The 20811-nt window shown below is 40.9% G+C and overlaps 3 pseudogenes; 1 reads left to right on the forward strand and 2 right to left on the reverse strand.

Annotated features, from left to right (window-relative positions):
* The first annotated feature begins 7559 nt into the window (after positions 1-7559).
* Positions 7560-11643, forward strand: Gm31526 (annotated as a pseudogene).
* Positions 11785-12470, reverse strand: Gm3196 (predicted gene 3196; annotated as a pseudogene).
* Positions 17277-17800, reverse strand: Gm19949 (predicted gene, 19949; annotated as a pseudogene).

Here is a 20811-nt window from a genome sequence, read left to right on the forward strand (position 1 = left end):
TAAACTTTTAAACATTTATTTTTTTTTTCTTTTCTTTTCAACATGAAACATAAAACAGTCAGTCATTCAGACAACGAAACAGAAAATATACATGAATTGACATGTGATTGGTGCACCAAACATAGACAATATAAAGAGGGTAGAGAACTTCTGTAGGGGCCAGAGAGGATAAAACAGGGCGTCCCCCGATTTCTCTCTGTCCCTGGGAGAGTTCTAAAATCCATTTTCCTCTATCCCTTCCTTTCCTTTCTTGCTTGTAAGAGGTAGCTTGTCAAACCAAGATTAAAATCCAAAATTTTCTAACAGCTTCTGGCAAGCATCTAAAACTTCTAATTTATTTAATCTGAGGGCAAATTTTTGAGAAAACACACAATCTCTATACACTAAATGTCTCAAATAGCCTAAAAGTTTACCATGCTGAATCTCTTTTGAAGCCATCATCAGTCCACACTTAGTCAAATATTTTATAGCCATCTGCAAAAATGCTCTGCAACCAACAAAAACACCATCGACAAAATGAATTATATATGTTTTAGGAAATGATTTCTTAACTTCCAATAAAACCTAATCTATGAATTTTTTGACACAACATAGAATTGGGGAGTTGTAAATAAGGTAACAGTAAGAATTGAGCTATATTTTGACCTTTATGAAGTCTCTTTTTATACTTTAACCATAATTTAACCATAACTTTTAATTTTACCTATGGTATCAGAATCCACCACTTGAAGTTTTTCTTATAACTGGGGCTGTGTCCTATAATGAGCTCCACCTAAGATCCACTTAATCTTAGAAGCCAGGGTCAAGGACTTCATGCCCTTGCCATAGTTCCTATTTTAGTCTATTGTATACCATGACTCTTGTTGTTCTTTCTCTCTTTTTCTTTCTTCTAAGCTGGCAGTAACCTTGGCTGTGCTATCTTTAACTAGTCCAGTTTTATCAACATATACACAGCATTCTTCCTTAAGTGCAGCGTATAAGCCTCCTTGTTGTAGAAAGAGCAAATCTAATCCCCTTCTATTTTGAAGGGCAACTTCTGAAAGGGAGACCTCCAAGGAATCAGTAAGATCATCTAGGCCCCTTTTTATATTCTCTATATCTTGGCTGATAGCCTCATTGAGCAGATGGTAATTGCACGCATTCTGTTGAGACGACGACACAAGGGCTGGGATTCCGGTCCCGGTCCCATCAGCACCCAGGCCAAGAAGGACTGCAAGAGTCACCGCCGAGATAGGCTCTCTTTTGTGGCAGGATGGCTAGGAGGCACCTCGGTCCCAAAAATTCAGTAAGTCATCTGACTCATGAATACTAAAATTTGGAAAAAGCTGAACCAAGACACAATAATCTCTATTATTTATAAAATCTTGTATAATAATGTACTGTGGAAGGCCTGTGGAACATGCCAAAAAGATATCATTTGGGGCAAGAAGATAAGAATACCTATTTTTATTTACTCTAAATGTGTTATTGCAAATCTCTAGCAAGTGCCGCGGTGGAAGCATGCCTGGGCCCAACACACAACTTTTTATCCCAGAGAGTTCTGACAAGGTAAGTTGAACTGACTCAAAGGGAAGCTGCCTAGCATCTGAAAGCAGAGTAAAATTTCCAAATAAGGCTATACCCTCATAAAAGGGAGGGGAAGCAGAAAAGCACATCCAACAATCTTCAGAATCTGACGCATTATCTCTTTGTGTCTTATCCAGACAAGGCTAAAGCAGAAGCATTCAATATAGACCACAGTAAATCAGTGGAAGAGCCCCACCCACCCACCTTAGTCTAGGCCCATTTAGGCCTCGGTTCATCCAGGTCTGCGTGCTCGGCCACGGGCGTGCCTCCCATCCTGTGCCGGTGATGGCATAGTGTTCTTGCTCAGACCTGCCACCTTAGGCTGCAGAAGCTCCGAAGGCCCAGCCTTGGCCTTCAGGCCTAGCCAGTGGCTGCCTGGAGGACGAGGGCTCCTGGTGTCCACAGGGGAGGGATCAAGGCTGTGAGGGGTCTAGGGCGAAGAAGGCCGAACTCCCGAGCTCACTGCGCTCTCTGCTGGAACCCTGCACAATCTCCAGTGGTGACTAGGGGGTTGTCTGCAGTTGCCATCCGGGGAGGGGGACCCTCAGGCCATTTTCCTGGACCGCAGGTAGTGGGTGGCCATTGATATTAGTCTTAGATCGGCAATCTCGTGCCCAATGGTGGCCTCTCTTGCACTTAGGGCAAAGATGGGGGGGACTTTTGTTGGGTAGCACACATGGTTGAGACTAGGGTGCTCTGTCTTTGTGTGTAGGGCATTCTCTAGCAAAATGTCTAGGTTGGTTGCATCTATAGCAAGTTTTTTTCCCTTTATTTAGTTGTAGAGCAGCCCCAATGGCCAGGTTAATAGACTTAGAAACTTGTTGAGAAAACACATCTACCTCATTACAAAGCTTGATCATACCATTTATATCTAGAGTCTTGGTTTTACCTCTCAGGGCAGCCCTACATGCCGAATTGGCGTTTTCAAGAGCAAGTTGTTGGACTAACAGACCCTCACTTTCCTCAGGTCCCAAAATTCTCTCAGCTGCTTCCTGCAATCTGGCAACGAACTGCGCATAGGACTCTTGGGGCCCTTGTATAATATTGCGCGCCAAGCTCCCAGGGCCGCCTGTGCCGTCTGGGTGAGGAAGCCAGGGGAGAGCCCTAATTGTTTTATGTCTGCAGTGAAATTGCCTTTACCGCAGATTTTATCAGCAGTCCAGGATGCTGTCTTACTAGTAGGATTCTTTCTATTATTTGCAGCCAAATTTTCTCCTCTGTCCACAAACTCTGACTTCCAAGTTAAATATTGTCCTCTAGTGAGGACAGACTGAACAACTTTATTCCATTCATTGGGTATCAAGTAGCCTTCTCCTGCTAAAAAACCTTCTAATATAGATACTGTGCACGGGGCATCGATAATCAATGATGGCCAAGACTGACGATTCGCTGGCAACTTAGTTTCACTTTTGTGAGACGGCAAGTTTTCTAAAAAATCTTCAGTAAGGGCTAGGAGGTGAGCACCTTCTCCACACTCTTCTGCCTGTTTAAGGAGATCTCTAATGATTCCCCAATTGCTGAAAAAGGACTCAGGGACATCTTCTCCTTGTTTTAACAAAGCATTAATATCTTTGCCTACTTTATTCCAAGTTAAAGGGTGTATTTCAGGACCATTCAATACCAGCCATGGACATCTCTTGTCCACAAAACAAAAAAAATTTATTAAATCCTTTTTCTTTAGCTCTTATCCCTCTCTCCTAAAGAGACCCCTTCATCTCTTGACTAAAAACTGTCTCTTTGGACAGAACATTCCCCATGGTTAATGGGACAAGAACTGAATGCCTAGGCTTACCTCTTGATGTCCGCGACACTCGAGCGAAGTGGCAGGGAACTGTCTCACTGTCTGCGCTGTACCTCTTGAATCCGTTGTCCGGAGAGTGGTCGTACCTTGTGCCCCACGTCTGACGCCACTTGACCCGTCCAGCAGGTCCAGTTATTCAAGGGTCTCGAGGGGACCTTCTCCTAAGAACCAATTGGGGGGATAGAGAGAGATGAGAACCTTGTGCAAATAAGGACACATGGAAGCAGTCTGAGTGGCATCAAGGTTCCAATGTATTAGCCAGGCCCAAGGTTTAAATGCACAATCAAAAGGGGAAGTGCCTTTTAGCAGGAAGGATGGGCAGGAGAATTGCACAAGCAAAAGGGGAAGTACAGGTACTTATCAGCAGGAGGGGTGGGGCAATAGCATTGCACATTCTTTAGGCAGTTACAAGGGGAAGCAGGAAGTTGGTGGTATCAGGGTACATCTTTAGGTCAGGACATCAGGCTCTGACTTAGGGCTGGAACAATCTGTGGTTGTTCTCGGAGTGGTAGGTTGGTGGCCCGCTTTTGACCCCCTTTTCTTCTCTCGGAGAGAGGCCCAATTCAGAGATCAGGACAATTGTGTTGTCTTAATGGCTCCCAACACTGCTTGGCTGTGGGTATCTGTCTCTGTAGGCCCAGCTTGGAGCCACTCAGAGGACAGCATGCTCCTGACTGTAAGCATAACAGAGTACTATTAATAGTGTTAGGGACTGGTGCTTACCCATGGGATGGGTCTCAATTCGGGCTGGTAATTGTTAGGCTATTCCCTCAGTCTCTCCTCCATTCACCATGCACACATTTATTTTAGACAGAGTAAATTTTGGGTTGAAATTTTTTGTGGCTTGGTTGGTATCTCTAATGCTTCACTGGGGTTCCTGCCTGGCACCAGGAAGTGTCCTCTGCATGATCAATATCCCCATTGTAGTGAGTCACAGATGAGGTCATCCCCATTGATTCTCTAGTTAGTTAGTTTGTTTGTTTTGTTTGTTTTTTGAGACAGGGTTTCTTTGTATAGCCCTGGCTGTCCTGGAACTCACTTTTCAGACAATTCTGGCCTCAAACTCAGAAATCTGCCTGCCTCTGCCTTCTGAGTGTTGTGATTAAAGGCGTGTGCTACCAAGCCCGGCTATCCCCATTGATTCTTGAGAGTCTGTGTTACACCAGGTCTCTGTCTCTTTCTGGAGATGCCCAGCCACCTCCTCACCCACATCAGTTGCAGGTTTCTCTCTCTCTCTCTTTTTTTTTTTTTGTTTTGTTTTGTTTTGTTTTGTTTTGTTTTGTTTTGTTTTGAGACAGGGTTTCTTTGTATAGTCCTGGCTCTCCTGGAATTCACTTTGTAGATCAGGCTGGCCTCAAACTCAGAAATCCAACAAACTCTGCCTCCCAAGTGTTGGGATTAAAGGCATGTGCCACTACACCCGGCTCAGTTGCAGATTTCTATTCATATTCATGGCTATCTAGTCATCTCTCCCATCCTTCCCCAAAACTGATCCTGTACAGACTGTTCCCTTTCCATACTCTACCAGTCCGATGTCCCTCCCTCCATCTGGCTTTTATGACTATTATATTCCCCTTCTGAGTGAGATTTAAAGATCCTCCTAAGTTGGGCCTGTTTTCTTGCTCATTAGCTTTTGGTTCTGTATGGAATAGCTTGGTAACTGTATTTTTTATATCTTGAGCTTTTGGACTTACCCATTATGGCTGGTATAAAATGGAATCTCAGATTTGTCTTGCTTATCGCCTAAAGCACTGTAAAAACCTTTGACATAATCCAGCATCCCTTAATGTGAAAGGTTTAGAGAAATTAGAGATAAAGGTCAAAATCCTAAACAGAGCCATAAAACAACTCAAGGAGATGAAGGGGATACAAATTGGAAACGAAGAAGCCAAAGTATCGCTCTTTGTTGATGATAAGATACTATACATAAATGAGCCCCCAAGATTCTACCAGAGATTTCCTGGGATTGATACACACCTTCAGCCAAGTAGCTAGATACAAACTTAACTCAAAGAAATCAATAGCCCTCCTTTATTCAAATGATAATTAGACCAAGAATATAATAAGGGAAATAACACCAATTCTAGTAACTATGAATTATATAATATATCTTAGTATAACTCTATCCAAGCACGTGAGGGATCTGTATGAAAAGAACTTTAAATCTTGAAGAAAGAAAGTGAAGATTTAAAATTATGGAAAGATCTTCCATTCTCATGTATAGATAGGATTCCCAAAGCAAAAAATGGGCATCTTACCAATAGTTATCTGCTTCTTTTTTTTTTGCCTGTGAAATTATATAAAGAAAACATTTAAATATACCTATATAAAATATACTTACTATAAGTCATATATCTTTGTTAATTTTTTTGTAGAACATGATTTTAATATTTTCTTTTCTTTTTCTAAAATATCATTGGATTCATGTATTTTTCTTTTTTGTTGCATCAAACATATTAATTAAATTTAGAATTTTGATAAATAATATGTAAAAATCTGTTTAACTTTTAGGTTTATATCCTTTCATATGCTAAAGATATCATTAATGAATGTTTAATATTATTCATAACTGAGGATCCTAAATCTAATGTTCAATACTACATTGCTTCAAAACATATATATTTTGTGGGAATTAACCATAGTAAAAGAGCATAAAATATTAAAAATGAATCATTAAAAAATATTTTCAAAAGCCCTTATATGATTCCTCCTGACTTTGTGGGTGAGTATTTAAAATGCATTATATATCTGTGTATACTATGGAATAATCAGTTTACTTACAAAAGATTATCAGTGTTTCTAGGACAGAAATTATTTTATCAGTAAGTATATTTTAAAAATTTCGCCTGGCATGGTGGCACGTGCCTTTAATCCCAGCACTCGGAAGACAGAGGCAGACGGATCTCTGAGTTCGACCAGTCTGGTCTACAGAGTGAGTTCCAGGACAGCCAGGGCTACACACAGAGAAACCCTGTCTCATAAAACAAAACAAAAAAACAAAAACAAAAAAACAAACAAAAAATCGAAATAGGAAAAACTCATTGAAGTTAAACATTAAGAAAATGCTAATTTCAAGCACAGTGAGAAATATTATCAATGATACTTTTATAATGTTTGTAAGAATGATTTTAATATTTTCAAATGTTAATACTCAACAAAGAGAATAGTTGTTTTAAGGTATATTTCGTTGTTATGTTTCCTTTTTTTAAATTTTATTAATTTGGATACTGTCTCTGTGCCCTCTGGTTAATTTGGCTAAGAGTTTATCTATCTTGTTGATTTTTCTCAAAGAACCAGCTCCTGGTTTGTTTGACTTCAGAACTGAGTTTGATTATTTCCTGCAGGCTACTCCTCTTGGGTGCATTTGCTTCTTTTTGTTCTAGAACTTTCAGGTGTGCTGTCAAGCTACTGGTATAAGCTCTCTCCAGTTTCTTTATGGAGGCACTTAGAGCTATGAATTTTCCTTTTAGCACTGCTTTCATTGTTTCCCATCAGTTTTGGTATCATGTGTCTTCATTTCCATTAAATTGTCAAAAGCCTTTAATTTTTTTCTTTATTTCTTCCTTGACCAAGTTATCATTGAGTAGAGTGTTGTTAAGCTTCCATGTGCATGTGTGCTTTCCTTTGCTTTTGTTGGTATTTAAGACCAGCCTTAGTCAGTGGTGATCTGATGGGGTGCATGGGATGATTTCAGTCTTCTTGTATCTGTTGAGGCCTGTTTTGTGACGGATTATATGGTCAGTTTTGGAGAAGGTGCTGTGAGCTGCTGAGAGGAAGGTGTATTCTTTGTCTTTAGGATGAAATGTTTGTTTCATAACTTCTGTTATTTTCACTGTGTCTCTGTTTAGTTTCTGTTTCCATGATCTGTCCATTGCTGAGAGTGGGGTGTTGAGGTCTCTCACTATTATTGTGTGAGGTGCAATGTGCACTTTGAGCTCTAGTAAAGTTTGTATTATGAAAATGGTTGCCCTTGCATTTGGAGCATAGGTGTTCAGAATTTAGAGTTCCTTGCTTTTTGTAGTTTGTAATATTCATACAGAATCTATGGTGTCTACTTAGTGTTGTTGAACTGTTTGCTTGTCTCTTTATATCTGTTAATTTGTACTCTTCTTGCAAATGCATGTCCCATTCAAAAGGTGAGGAAATGCGAGATGTGAACGTCATAATTCAGTTTCTGTCTGAAATAACGTTGAGATTACATTATAACTTCTGTGTTAGGATGGAGGAAAAGGGAGAATAACTTGAATACATTGTCAATGAAATATATGTCCAATAAGTGAGCACCATGCTTTCTATTATAAACATGTATGGGATGTTCTAGAATGCAGTGACATATGAGGATGTGCATGTGAACTTTACTCGGGAAGAATGGGCTTTGCTGGATCCTTCCCAGAAGAGTCTCTACACGGATGTGATGCTGGAGACCTACAGGACCCTCAGAGCTATAGGTAAGACTGTTCATGTGGTTTTCCTTGACAAGTTAGAGGGAAACTGTTTCCTTAGGTTTGAATGTGTGTTTGTCCTTTTGCTTGCTGCTTTTGTTGTTGATGATGCTCTTCTATAATTTACATTGAGAAGGAAGAATGAGGTGAATGAGTCAGACATGGTTCTAAGGTTCACTGAAGATAGTATGTTAAACTTTCCATCAATTCCAATAATATACATTTTCTGGTACTATGTTTTAGGCTGTTATTGGAATGACCACAGTAATGAAGAGAATTCTCAAACTTCTAGAAGACATGGAAGGTAATTTTTATTTACATGCTGATCCAAATGTGCCTCAGAAGAAATCTTCATGTGTTCTTGAAATTTTAGTTCAAGGCAACAGTGTATGTAAATAAGCATAGCTTTAAAGATACTGAGTATTAAATTCTCACAAATGCATTTACCCCTATGTCATGTACTCTATTTCAGTTGGCAGGGCATTCTTCAATACCCAATACTGCCTTAACAGATAGAACTATTTCAAGCAAAGCCCCATTGGCAGTAAAATGCAGACCCTATGCTCGGTTTACTCTTTTTTTTTTTTAATTACGTATTTTCCTCATTTACTTTACCAATGCTATCCCAAAAGTCCCCCATACCCTCCCCCCCCTACCCACCCACTCCCACTTTTTGGCCCTGGCGTTGCCCTGTACTGGGGCATATAAAGTTTGCAAGTCCAATTGTCCTCTCTTTCCAGTGATGGCTGACTAGGCCATCTTTTGATACATATGCAGCTAGAGTCAAGAGCTCCGGGGTACTGGTTAGTTCATAATGTTGTTCCACCTATAGTCAATTTAGTCTTATACTTCTTAGATATTGCAAAAAAGTATACACTTTGATAGTATGATGTGTATATATCCAAAAACTTCTCATAAACAAATAGTTCACAGTAAAACATATGTAACTTGTGTACTTGTAGAAAGGTGCTTAAGCTTAGTGATAGTGGACGTTTATAAGGCTTGAGAAAGTTGAATAGAAACTTAATAGAAATACCTCACATGTCTCTGGAGAATAAAAATTCAAAATTTGTGAGTGTAATGTTTTTATATTTTATTTGTTTTGTACATTTCATAGGTATATCATAAGGCACACATCTATCTGTCTCTATCTTATATAAAGGATTCAGTCCCCTTTTGCCTAAGATATTGACAGAAACACTGAGTGTCTTTTTCTCCAAGGACATTTAGAAAATATCTTGTTATCGCCACTTAGAATATATTTGTTGAACTAGATAGGATTTTACAGATAATTGATATTTCAACTAATTGGGAGTAAATCAACAAACTCACACTACGAAAAATTCTTAGGAGTATTAATAATGTAGGAATTTTACATTTTTTTCTGTTTCACTGTCCAAATATAATATGGCTTAATCTACAGGAAAATTTATGAATGCAGTCATCGTGATAAAGCTCTGAGTGCTTGCAGGTTTTGTTAAATCTGTGAAAAAGCCGATATAAGAAAACATTACCATGAATGTGAGCCATGATATAAATGCTTTTACAATCACCATTATCTTCAAATATTTAATGGAACCCATAATGAAAGAAAACACCATGGATATAAACAAACTGATGAATCCTTATTATATCTGATTTCTATTTCCATTTAGAAAACACTGTAAATTAATTCATACATTTAAAAAGATTCATTACAATAATACATGGTGTAAACCTTTCTAAGGTGCCAATTGCATCTATAGGTATAAAAGAATTTATAATGTAGGGATAATTTCTGAACATATGCAAAATGCTAACGATTTTGTATGTCATAGGCATCTTCAAACGGAAGACAGAACTCACACTGGAGAGAAAACCTATGAAAGTGTGCAATGTAATGAAGTGCTTTCGAGTCACAATCATCCTCACATATATAAAGGAATGCTTACTGGAGCCTTTGTACCTTATACTGGTGGTCCAATGCATAGAAGAACACAGGCAGGGGATAAACCCAGTGACTGTAACTCACTTGGTAAAGCCTGTGCATGTCACAGCCACCTGCAAAGCCATAAAAGAACACATACTACAGAGAAGCCCTATGAATGTAACCAATGTGGTAAAGACTTTGCATATCCCAGTGATCTTCAAAGTCATAAAAGAACACATACTGGAGAGAAGCCCTATGAATGTAAACAATGTGATAAAACCTTTGCTTGTCATAGTGATCTTCAAAGGCATGAAAAGACACATACTGGAGAGAAGCCCTATGAATGTAACCAATGTGGTAAAGCCTATTCACGATTCAGTAGTCTTTCGAGTCATAAAAGAACACATACTGGAGAGAAGCCCTATGAATGTGACCAATGTGGTAAAGCCTTTTCATGGAAGAATTGTCTTCAAAATCATAAAAGATCACATACTGGAGACAAGCCCTATGAATGTAACCAATGTGGTAAAGCCTTTTCATGGAAGAATTGTCTTCAAATTCATAAAAGATCACATACTGGAGACAAGCCCTATGAATGTATCCAATGTGGCAAAGCCTTTACTAGTCACCACCATCTTCAAAGGCATGAAAGGACACATACTGGAGAGAAGCCCTTTGAATGTAACCAATGTGGTAAAACTTTTGCTTGTCACAGAGATCTTCAGAGGCATGAAAGAACACATACTGGAGAGAAGCCTTATGAATGTAACCAATGTGGTAAAGCCTTTTCACGATTCAGTAGTCTTTCGAGTCATAAAAGAACACATACTGGAGAGAAGCCCTATGAATGTGACCAATGTGGTAAAGCCTTTTCTTGGAAGAATTGTCTTCAAAATCATAAAAGATCACATACTGGAGACAAGCCCTATGAATGTATCCAATGTGGCAAAGCCTTTACTCGTCACCACCATCTTCAAAGGCATGAAAGGACACATACTGGAGAGAAGCCCTTTGAATGTAACCAATGTGGTAAAACCTTTGCTTGTCACAGAGATCTTCAGAGGCATGAAAGAACACATACTGGAGAGAAGCCCTATGAATGTGACCAATGTGGTAAAGCCTTTTCATGGAAGAATTGTCTTCAGATTCATAAAAGATCACATACTGGAGACAAGCCCTATGAATGTAACCAATGTGGTAAAGCCTTTTCATGGAAGAATTGTCTTCAAATTCATAAAAGATCACATACTGGAGACAAGCCCTATGAATGTATCCAATGTGGCAAAGCCTTTACTCGTCACCACCATCTTCAAAGGCATGAAAGGACACATACTGGAGAGAAGCCCTTTGAATGTAACCAATGTGGTAAAACCTTTGCTTGTCACAGAGATCTTCAGAGGCATGAAAGAACACATACTGGAGAGAAGCCCTATGAATGTAACCAATGTGGTAAAGCCTTTTCACGATTCAGTAGTCTTTCGAGTCATAAAAGAACACATACTGGAGAGAAGCCCTATGAATGTGACCAATGTGGTAAAGCCTTTTCATGGAAGAATTGTCTTCAAAATCATAAAAGATCACATACTGGAGACAAGCCCTATGAATGTAACCAATGTGGCAAAGCCTTTACTCGTCACCACCATCTTCAAAGGCATGAAAGGACACATACTGGAGAGAAGCCCTTTGAATGTAACCAATGTGGTAAAACCTTTGCTTGTCACAGAGATCTTCAGAGGCATGAAAGAACACATACTGGAGAGAAGCCCTATGAATGTGACCAATGTGGTAAAGCCTTTTCATGGAAGAGTTGTCTTCAGATTCATAAAAAAACACATACTGAAGTGAAGCCCTTTGAGTGTAGCCAATGTGGTAAAGCCTTTACTTGTCATAGCCGTCTTCAAAGCCATAAAAGAACACATAATGGAGAGAAACCGTATGCATGTAACCACTGTGGCAAAGCATTTGCAGAAAACACTAATCTTCAAAAGCATAAGAAAACTCTACACTGGAAAGACTCATAACAGTAATCTTCCATGCCATAAAAGAACATGTACTGAGTAGAAGCCCTACTGTTTCCTCTGAAAGCACAGGATTGAAACAGTCAAGGGACACACATTTTGTCTTGTCTTCTGGGAGAACTTCATAATAGGGGTAAACATATGGCAACTGGCACAGCTCAGAGTATCAGTGAGACTGTTATGAACCAATGCCAAGCCCCTTGGGGACAGCACTTAAGGGTTCACCTCTTAGGGATCCCACTTCCCTTAGTTTTGGATGGCCTGGCCGTCCTGACACCCAGGACTCTCCTTTGAGGTACTGTTCACAGTTGTCCATGGCTCTGGACTCTCTTCCTGGCCAGTCACTTCCTAGTGCATCCTGGATGCCATGGGACACCCGGGCTAGTTGTTCTTCTGAAGGAGCAGAGGACAGAGCCACAGCCTTGCCTAGGGAGGCTGCTGGAGCTGAAATTCTCCCCATTGATCCCTTCAGTGACTGAAGCACTTGAAGCTACTGTGAAGAGGTTGGCTTTGCTCTGACCATGCTTCATTTCTGAGGATGCTGCCTCCATGGCCCGGGACTTTCCATGGCTATCTGCTACAGGCTGGTCTGTCCAAGAAGGCACAACTGATGGGCTGGGGTTCCTCTCCTGACTTCTTTTCTTCAGGCCATATGCTGGTTTGTCCAGGTCATCTCCTTGTGACTGCTTTACCTTGGCCAGGCAAACACCCAGGGTCCCTGTCCCAGCCCTCATGCTTTGTGTCCTCTGATGCAGTGAGTCAGGGTGAGGCCTATCAGTGAAGGATGGCCTTCAGTGGATCTCAATATGAACCTGCAGGCCACGTTGAATATCATGGAAGCCATGATGTAGAGGTAGGGAAAGTTGATGCGTGGCCACCAAGCCAGGTCAAAGAATATGAGCAGCATATGTGTCAGGACGTTGCAGACGACCCCATAGGAGCGGGCAGCAGCTGGGCACAACACCTGGACAGTCAGACTGGTGTGACAGACCCGGGATGCTCCCACTGCCTGGCCACCCTCCCTCCCTGTACCCCATTCCCTAAGACCTCCTCCCCCAGGGCCAGTGCTCAGTGATCTCAGGGAGCCAGGGAGACCAGCAGGATGGCAGGCCACTTGGGAGCTGAGTCTGCACATCATTGTCCACAAGCTACCACCTTCATTCCCAGCTGGGCTTCAGAGTCTAAATGTAGAAATTTTTAATGATGTCTTGAAAGTATGAATTATAAAAGGGAAGGAACAGTAAATAAAGAAACTATGACATTGGCTTTGTGTTCGTTGAATTACAAATGTACTCATTTTTAAAAAATATTTTGTATACTAATTGATTTGCTTTATGTATATCAGTGCACTGTAGTTGTCTTCAGACACATGAGAAGAGGGCATCAGATTCTATTATAGGTGGTGTGAGCCACCATGTGGTTGCTGGGAATTTAACTTTGGAAGAGCAGTCAGTGCTTTTATTTTTATTTATTTTTCTTTTCTATTCATTTATTTTTGTAGAAAATGATTTTAATATTTTCAATTGTTAATATTCAATGAACAGAATAGTTATTTTAAGATATATTTCCTTGTTATGTCTCCCTTTTCATTTCTGATTTTATTAATTTGATTACTGCCTGTGTGCCCTCTGCTTAGTCTGGTTAAGGAATTTTCTATCTTGCTGATTTTCTCAAAGAACCAGCTCCTGGTTTTGTTGATTCTTTGTATGGTTCGTCTTGTTTATATTTGGTTGATTTCAGCCATGAGTTTGTTTATTTCCCATGGTCTACTCCTCCTGTACTTGCTTTTCTTTGTTGTTGTAGTGCTTTCTTTCCTTTCTTCCTTTTTTCCTTCCTTCCTTCCTTCCTTCCTTCCTTCCTTCCTTCCTTCCTTCCTTCCTTCCTTCCTTCCTTCCTTCCCCTCCCTCCCTCCCTCCCTCCGTCCCTCCGTCCCTCCGTCCCTCCGTCCCTCCCTCCCTCCCTCCCTCCCTCCCTCCGTCCCTCCCTCCCTCCCTCCCTCCCTCCCTCTCTCTCTCTCTCTCTCTCTCTCTCTCTCTCTCTCTCTCTTTCTCTCTTTCTTTCTTTCTTTCTTTCTTTCTTTCTTTCTTTCTTTCTTTCTTTCTTTCTTTCTTTCTTTCTTTCTTTCTTTTTTGGTTTTGCGAGACAGAGTTTCTCTATAGCCCTGGCTGTCCTGGAACTCACTCTATAGACCAGGTTGTCCTCCAACTTAGAAATTTACATGCCTCTGCTTCCCAAGTGCTGGGATTAAAGGCATGAACCACTATGCCCGGCATTCTAGAGCTTTGAAGTCTGCTGTGAGGCTGCTAGTGTAAGCTGTCTCCAGGTTATCTTTGGAGGCACTTAGAGCTATGAGTTTTCCCCTTAGTTAGCACTGCTTTCATTTTTTTCCATAAGGTTTGGTATGATGTATCTTTATTTTTATTACATTCTAAAAAGCCATTAATTTCTTCCTTGACCAAATAATCATTGAGTAGAGCGTTGTTAAGCTTCCATGTGTATGTGCACTTTCTGTTATTATTGTTTGTATTTAAGACCAGCCTTAGTTTGTGGTGATCTGATAGGGTGCATGGGATTATTTCATTCTTCTTGTATCTGTTGAGGCCTGTTTTGTGACCAATTTTATGGTCAGTTTTGGAGAAGGTACCATGAGGTGCTGAGAAGAAGGTATATATGTGTTAGATCTATGTAGTTCATAATTTCTGTTCATTTCACTCCGCCTTTATTTAGTTTCTGTTTCCATAATTGGTCCATTGCTGAGAGTGGAGTGTTGAAGTCTCCCACTACTAGTGTATGGGGTGCAAAGTGTGCTTTCAGCTTAGTAAAGTTTCTTTCATGAAATTTTACTAAATTCCCTTGCATTTGGAGCATCAATGTTCAGAATTGAGAGTTCAATTTGGTAGACTTTTCCTTTGACCAGTATGAAATGTTCTTCCTTATCTTCTTTGATCACTTTGGGCTGAAAGTTTGTTTTATTTTCTATTAGAATTGCTACTCCAGCTCGTATCTTGGGATCACTTCCTTGGAAAATTGTTTTCTAAAATTTTATTCTAAGGTAGTGTCTTGTCTGTCTCTGTTACTGAGGTGGTTTTCACATATGCAGCAAAATGCTGGGTCCTGTTTACCTACCCAGTCTGTTTGTCTATGTCTTTTTGGGGGGAATTGAGTCCATTGATGTTAATAGATAGCAAGGAAAAGTCATTGTCACTTCGTGAAATTTCTGTTGTTAGAGATGGAATTATATTTGTGTGTGTCTTAGTCAGGGTTTTACTGCTGTGAACAGACACCATGACCAAGGCAAGTCTTATAAAAACAACATTTAATTGGGGCTGGCTTTCAGGTTCAGAGGCACAGTCCAGTATCATCAAGGTGGGAGAATGGCAGTATCCAGGCAGGCATGGTGCAGGCAGAGCTGAGAGTTCTACGTCTTCATCCAAAAGTGCTGGTGGAAGACTGACTTCTATGCAACTAGGGTGAGGATCTTATTCCCACACCCACAGTGACACACCCACTCCAACCAGGTCACACCTATTCCAACAAGGCCACACCTCCAAATGGTGCCACTCCCTGATCCAAGAATATACAAACCATCACAGTGTGGCTATCTTCTTTTGGGTTTGTTGAAAGGTCACTTTCTTGCTTTTTCTAGGGTGTAGTTTCCTCCAGTTTTCCATCTTTATTCTTTGTAGGGCAGGATTTATAAAAAGATAGTTTGTCATTGAATATCTTTGTTTTTCCAACTATGATAATTGAGAGTTTTGCTGGGTATAGTATGCTGGGTTGGCATTTATGTTCTTTCAGGTCTGTATGTCATCTGCCCAGGGTCTTCTAGCTTTCACAGTCTCTGTCGAGAAGTCTGGAATAATTCTGATAGGTCTGCATTCATATGTTCCTTGATTTTTCCCTTACTGCTTTTCATATTCCTTCTTTGTTTACTGCATTTGGTGTTTTGATTATTATGTGACAGGAGGAATTTCAATTATTCTCTAGTCCATTCTATTTGGAGTTTTGCAGGCTTCTTGTATGTTCATGGACATCCCTTTCTTTGGGTTAGGGAAGTTTTCTTCTATAATTTTGTTGAAGATATTTACTGGCCCTTTAAGTTGGGGGGAATCTTCACTGTCTTCTATACCTATTCTCTTTAGATTTGGTCTTCTCATTGTGTCCTGGATTTCTCGGGTGTTTTGGGTTAGAAGCCTTTTCCTTTTTGCGTTTTCTTTGACTGTTGTATCCATGTTTTCTATTTTATCTTCTGCCCCTGAGATTCACTCTTCTATCTCTTGTATTCTGCTGGTGACTCCTGATCTCTTTCCTAGATTTTCTAACTCCAGTGTCTACACCCTTTGTCATTTCTTAATGTTTCTATTTCCATTTTTAGATCTTGGATGGTTTTGTTCATTTCCTTCATTACCTGTGTAATTGTGTTTCCCTGTAGTTCTTTAAGGGATATTTATGTTTCCACTTTAAGGCCCTTTAGCTGTTTACATGTTTTCTCATGTATTTCTTTAAGGGTGTTATTTATGTCCTTCTAAAAGTCCTCTCTCATCTTCATGAGATCTAACTTTAGAACTGAATCTTGCTTTTCTGGTGTGAAGGTGTATCCAGGACTTCCTGTGGTGGAAGAATTGGGTTCTGATGATGCCAAATGACCCTGGTTTTTGTTGCATATGTTGTTAAGCTTGCCTCCTGCCTTTTGATTATTTCTAGTGTTTCCTGCATTGCTATATCTGCCTGGAGCCTGTTCTACCTTTGATCTTGGTTGTGGTAGAACTCCTAAAAGTTCAGCTATCTCTGGCATCCTGTGACCCTGAGATCCTGGGTCTGTCAATGCTCCTGGGAGTCTAGCTGCCTCTGGGACCCTGAGATCCTGGTGTGACCAAGCTCCTGGGATCCTGGGATCCCTTGTTCCTGAGCATGTTAGCAACTGGGAGTGGAGCTTCTCCGGGGTGTTGTGGGACTGGCTGCAGATTTTGCATCCAAGCTCTGTTTAGGGCACCTCTGATCCTATTATCCTGGGCATGTTAGAGCACCTGGGAGTGGACCTTCCTGTTAGTGTGTGGGGCTGGCTTCGGAGTTTGTGCCCAACATCTGCTCAGGGCACCAACCCAGACCTGAAGGAACCTGCTACACTGGTCTCGCAGAGTTCCTTGGTGCAGGGTTCTATTGGTTACAGTTTCTCCTGGTGTTGGGGCAGATGTTGTGTCCTCCTTGCCTCTGATCCTGTGATCCTGGGAGTGTTAGAACAACTGAGAGGCGATCTTCCTGTGGGTGTTGTGGGACTGGCTACAGAGTTCGAGTCCCAGATTTATTCAGGGCACCACCGCAGACCAGAAGGCACCTCTGCTACTGCTCAGGTGGAGCTTCTGGGTGCCTGGGTGCCCCGATACCCAAAATCAGTGCTCTTAATCACTGAGTCATCTCTCTAGCCCTGGTGAAGAGTTCTTTGTGATCCAGGTCATTAGACTCTCATTGGGAGGCTTCTGGGGAAGACACCTGTCTTTAGCTTGTATAATGATTATCATAGGTTGTACTATAATGATTAATTTTTTAAAAAATTATTTATTAGTTATGAAAACAAGTTTTGTTTACTTTATCAAATAATACTAATATTCTTTCAAGGACAAACATACAGCCTAGGATGCTACAGTGAGAGAATCTTATTTTTACAAAAGAGACTTCCCAAGGTGCTGCTTCTTATCATTATTTTGGAAATCCAGGAAATATTCAGTCCCTCAAGCTACCATATATGTCTCAAACCCGCATTTGAATCCTTTAAATATTATATCCGTGAAGGTGATGTTGCCTGCAAAGCCGCCCATGTAACTGCAAGCGTCATTGAGATCCTATGGATCCCTCAACCCTCAGGTAGCAAGGTTCTTCCGCATCGTTTATAATGGCTTTCCTCCAATTTTTTGTTGTCTGTAATCTGGGAGTTCCATTTTACCATGGCCATGGCCAAGTTCATGTTCATGTTCATGTCCGTACCCAGCATTCATGGCTTACGTCAATCTGAATTCCTGGGACACTCAGTATTTAACCTTCCAGCCGGAGCCAACAGGAAATGTACAAATCAATTACCTATGTGCAGTTATTACAGCTTAAGACATTAGAAGTTCTTAGTTCCTGGGTAGGAACTTTTGATAGTTGTTTAAAAAGATGTGATTCCAAACTATCCACTGAATGTTTGTAATTATTCTTATGGAGAAATGTTACAGCCAGCATTAGCCAGAGAGGTTGCCTGTGCTGTCCAATGTAGTGAATGCAGAGACTCATGTCTGCTCACAATATAAGGCTACATACAGAACACGCAACTGCTTAACTCCAAACCACAAACCTATAGGACCCCCTATATAGCTCAGTGCATTAAGGAATATAGGGAGAAAGGATGCAAGAGCCAGAAGATGAGAAGAAGCAATGGAAATGCAATATTGTGCTCATGCACAGCCAAGGAAACCATGGTCTGTCTCTCAACTCCGCAGCTCTCTGCACAAGAGTGGAGACCTCACCAGCACAGTAAGGAACAGAGAGGGGCTCACTGGGCCCATCCCCCATTCTACTGAACTTTTGGCCACTGGCAGATCTTTGGAGAGAGGTCAGCATTGGTTGGGCTCAAGTGGAAAGACTGAAACCCAGGATCCCACAGACAGCCTAGATTAAACTCTGTGGGCTACAAGATAAGACCTAAGATGTGACTGTAAGAGAATCCTTGTAAAGAAGAATAATTGAAAGGATTGTAAGGGAAATAAATAAAACGAGTGATGGAGGGGGAAATCACAGAAATGAATTATACGTGTGTCTAAGTTAGAGTTTTATTTCTGTGAACAGACACTATGACCAGGGCTACTCTTAACAGGCTAGCATTTATTTGGGGCTGGCTTACAGGTGCATAGGTTATCTATTATCATCAAGGCAAGAACATGTCACCATCCAGGCAGACATGATACAGGAAGACCTGAGATTTCTACATCTTCATCTGAAGGCTGCTAGCAGAATACTGGCTTTCAGGAAGGTAAGTTGAGGGTCTTAAAGCCCACACTCACAGTGACTCACCTATTCCAACAAGGTGACACCTCTAAGTAGTGCCAATCCCTGTGCCAAGCATATACAAACCATCGCATTCCACTGGCTGGCTTCAATAGGCTCTTTCAAACCCATGAGTCTATGTGGGCCATACCTGCACACAGAATGATAAAAATATGCATTTAGTCCAACGTCCAAAGCACACAAAGTCTAAACTATGTTGTATCAACAATGCAGTATCAACAATGTTAAAAGTCCAATGATAAAGGTCTCTTCTGAGATTCATTCAATCACTTAACTGTAATCCCCACAGCAAGACAGGAAACCACCTGTACAAATCCAAACTCTGCATTTCATATCTGAAGTCAAAGCTATCATATTCAAATTTCCAACTCCAGTTTGATCTTTGTTGACTACAATAAACTTCTTTCTCCTGGGCAGGTTCTTCTTCCTGTTGCCAGCTGTCTTCAGCAGGTATCCCATGGCCCTGACATCTTTACTATTTTTGGGTCTCCAAGGCACTTTCAACCCCACAGCTTCATGTTCCAATGTCTGAGATCTACACACGATTTTCTGGAAACCTCCAAAGGGCTGGCATCACTTTTTCTTTTCTCTGCTGTTCTTGGTAATCATCCCATGGTACTGGTATCTCCAATACACTGGGGTCTTCTGCTACAACATGGATTCACCAAATACCTTTTTTCATGGTGCCAAGCCTCAACTCTTTTTCATGACCCCTTCAGGCCTGGGCCATCAACTGCAACTGAGGCTGTACTTTTCACCAATGGCCTTCCATGGTCTCTCACAGTGACAAGCCTCAGCTGTTCTTCATGATGCCTTCATGCCTTCAAAACCAATATCACCTTGGCGACTCTTTCACCTTACCAAGTACAGCTGTAGGACAAGGTGCTATCTTGGCTATCTCTGGAACAGAGTATCTTTGTGCTCTTACCAAACACTTCCCAGAAGATTTCACCTCAGTGATACCAGTCTCTTCTTAATCACCACTAATGTCTTAGCTCTAGCTAACCAGCATCAATTGTCTCAGTAGACCTTTCTATTCTTGACTCTATAGCCAGAGCCACGTGGCCAAAGCTGTTGAGTTTTGCTGCTTATTTGGGCTGGACATGGCCCCCTTTTCTATCACATTATCACCAGCTTTCGGTTTTCCGACTCTCTCACTGCCTAAGTTTGGATTTCCTGGAACTTACAGAGTAGATTGACCTTGAACTCAAGAGATCTGCATGGATCTGTCTCCTGTAATGCTGGCATTAAATGTGTGTACCACTATGCTTGGATTTAAGCATTTCTTTCCCTAGAACCTGTTTTGTACCAGATTGGCCTTGAACCCAGAGAACTGTTTGGCTTGGTTCTGGGATTAACGGTGTGTCCCACCATGCCTGGATGTAAATTTAGCTGGATGGACTCTTAGTCCAATATCTCTTAATCTCTTAACAGTCTCCAAGAACGTAGGATTCAGTTCCAATTTACTTACTTCCTGTTGCTTCTTTAATACTTGTATTCATTTTATATTTTTCCTTTCTAAGTTGGTATGCTTGTTCAAAATGCTCTTTGTGGAACTTAACCAGAGAACAATGACTCTGCTGGGATATTTTTTTCTTGAAACTTTTTTTATCAAAGCATTTAATATAAATCTCTGTACCTTAGACTCATCTAGACTCTTCTGACAATGGCGAAAAGCAGCCACATTCTTCAACAAATTACCACAAAAACAGACTCTAGGCCACATACTGAAATTCTTCTCCACTGAGCCCTCTTGGGCCAGGTCTGCACAGTTCAAATGAATATCACCAAAAAGTCATTCCTATTTTTCCTATTATATTGTATTAAGCCGAACTTAAAGCATTCCACTGCTTTCCAAATCCACACTCTTCCTGAGAAAAGCATGGTCAGGTGTATCACCCTTGTGATAGGCAAACCCTAGTAGTCCCTGGTACCAATTTCTGTTTACATAGGGTTTTGCTTCTGTGAATAGACACCATGAGCAAGGGCACTCTTATAAGGACAATATTTACTTGGTGGTGGCCTACTAGTCCA

The sequence above is a fragment of the Mus musculus genome, chromosome 5 (assembly GCF_000001635.26).
Source record: "Mus musculus strain C57BL/6J chromosome 5, GRCm38.p6 C57BL/6J".
Taxonomy (NCBI): domain Eukaryota; kingdom Metazoa; phylum Chordata; class Mammalia; order Rodentia; family Muridae; genus Mus; species Mus musculus.